At 52.3% G+C, this 963-nt stretch overlaps 1 protein-coding gene across 1 annotated transcript in view; it reads left to right on the top strand.

Moving 5' to 3' along the window:
- The window catches only part of LOC105448107, a 68,574-nt gene that overhangs the window by 48,471 nt on the left and 19,140 nt on the right, over positions 1-963 (top strand). The window lies entirely within an intron of this gene.

Raw genomic sequence — 963 nt, 5'->3', positions numbered from 1 at the left:
TAGTGCGCGTCTGAAACTTGTTGATGACACAACAAAATGGCGCAGTGTCAAATCATTATAGCACAAACTGCATTGGTGCACCATCCGTTATCTGAAATCCGCATTTCATACTTGTACACCTAGTATGTGTGTGTATATGTTGCGACTGCACGCGTAGGTGCGAGGCAATACTGTCGGGAGTTCGCACGTTCGGATCGAGCAGAGTTTCGCGTCCCGATCGGAGATACAAGTAATTTATAAATGTTACAATACTCGTCTCCGCGGATGTAAGCGGAGTTTGGGCGCCAGGCCCGCGTGAGCGAAACAAATTTCTATAGTATCCGAGCTATCTCCGATTCCCGACGCACAGCCCGAGAGGTCAAAGTAGCTTAGATTTTCGCGAAAGGTCCGGACGGACGAACGACGACGGCGCGGAAGGCTAACCAGCTCCGACAATGGTAGAGGGACGGTTCGTTAGGTTTGAGGCTTAGGAGAGCGACAAGGAAAGAAAATAATCCAGAATTCAATAACGGACAAGAGCACATGTATTTCAATAGTCTCGCGGGGCAGGTGGATACAAGAGGCGAGTATTCTCGCGTGGCATTCGCAGGCGCGGGACGGGGCACGGAGAGAGCCCCAGGGAGCGCGTATTCCGGCGCCGATCCTTGGCGGACTAACGCCACACCAGGATGCCTATACGAATTACAGACGGTCGCGGGCGAGATAAGTGACACGGGTGTGTGTCAGATAGCGGACCGGGATGACGAGAACCGAACGAATCTCTTTAAGTAATCGCGCGATGCTTCGCGGTGGAGCCGCGGTACGCCCTGTGGAGTTACTCCGCGGCGCTCAAATAGTCCTCTCGCGCACGAGGCCGAGGATCTGCAATCGCTTTGTGTTGGCGTTTTACAATGAGCGGCTATCATTCGATTCCGTCTCCCGCCTGTAATTACAAGTTAAAATAATTTCCCGAGATTATCCTGA

Source organism: Wasmannia auropunctata, unplaced genomic scaffold (genome assembly GCF_000956235.1).
Source record: "Wasmannia auropunctata unplaced genomic scaffold, wasmannia.A_1.0 LD336088.1, whole genome shotgun sequence".
Lineage (NCBI taxonomy): Eukaryota > Metazoa > Arthropoda > Insecta > Hymenoptera > Formicidae > Wasmannia > Wasmannia auropunctata.
Note: the sequence above shows the minus strand (reverse complement) of the source record. Positions and strands in the feature narration are given on the sequence as shown.